Below are 648 nucleotides of genomic sequence, written 5' to 3' on the forward strand. Positions count from 1 at the left end.
TGTCTGGCTATATGTGAGTGATGTCACTGTCGTAAATGTGCCATATGTTGAAGAACATATCATCTTTTCTTCTCTTGTATTGCCTATTCTGGTGAATGGCTCTTCTAATGTTCAGGCCGGGAATCATGGAATATCCTTTCTCTTTTATTCCCCATAGCTTTCAAGTCCAATCAGTCACTGCATCTGCTTATTCTCTCTACTAGTTATCTATTTTACTAATGCCCTATCCCAACACCGACTCCAGGTTAATAAAAATGCTCATTGCCACTGACTTATTTCATGTCCTTGTCATTTTATTACTGTCTCTAGTCTCTTTACCTTTTTTTTTTTGACCTTGAGGCATTCAGGATCTTAGTTCCCTGACCAGGGATCAAACCTGGGCCCCCTGCAGCAGAAGTGCAGAGTCTTAACCACTGAACTGCCAAGGAAGTCCCAGGTCTCTTTGATTTTAATTTAGCCTCATGTTAACCAATTCTCTACACGACTTCCTTCCAGAATGATTTTACTGAAATACTAACATAACCATATCAAATTTCTATCTGTAATGCTTGTACATGATAGTTAATAAATATTTGATCTCTCCAGGTATTGATATCTTAAACTTAAGATGAATGTAAGTGGCTAGCATACTTAACACCTGGAGTTTTC

At 38.1% G+C, this 648-nt stretch overlaps 1 non-coding gene across 1 annotated transcript; it reads right to left on the reverse strand.

Moving 5' to 3' along the window:
- Positions 1 to 355: 355 nt before the first annotated feature.
- On the reverse strand, positions 356 to 428 carry TRNAR-UCU (transfer RNA arginine (anticodon UCU)). Its single transcript has one exon. It is a non-coding gene; the product is annotated as a tRNA-Arg (tRNA).
- Positions 429 to 648: the final 220 nt, after the last annotated feature.

This window comes from Budorcas taxicolor, unplaced genomic scaffold (assembly GCF_023091745.1).
Source record: "Budorcas taxicolor isolate Tak-1 unplaced genomic scaffold, Takin1.1 scaffold244, whole genome shotgun sequence".
Lineage (NCBI taxonomy): Eukaryota > Metazoa > Chordata > Mammalia > Artiodactyla > Bovidae > Budorcas > Budorcas taxicolor.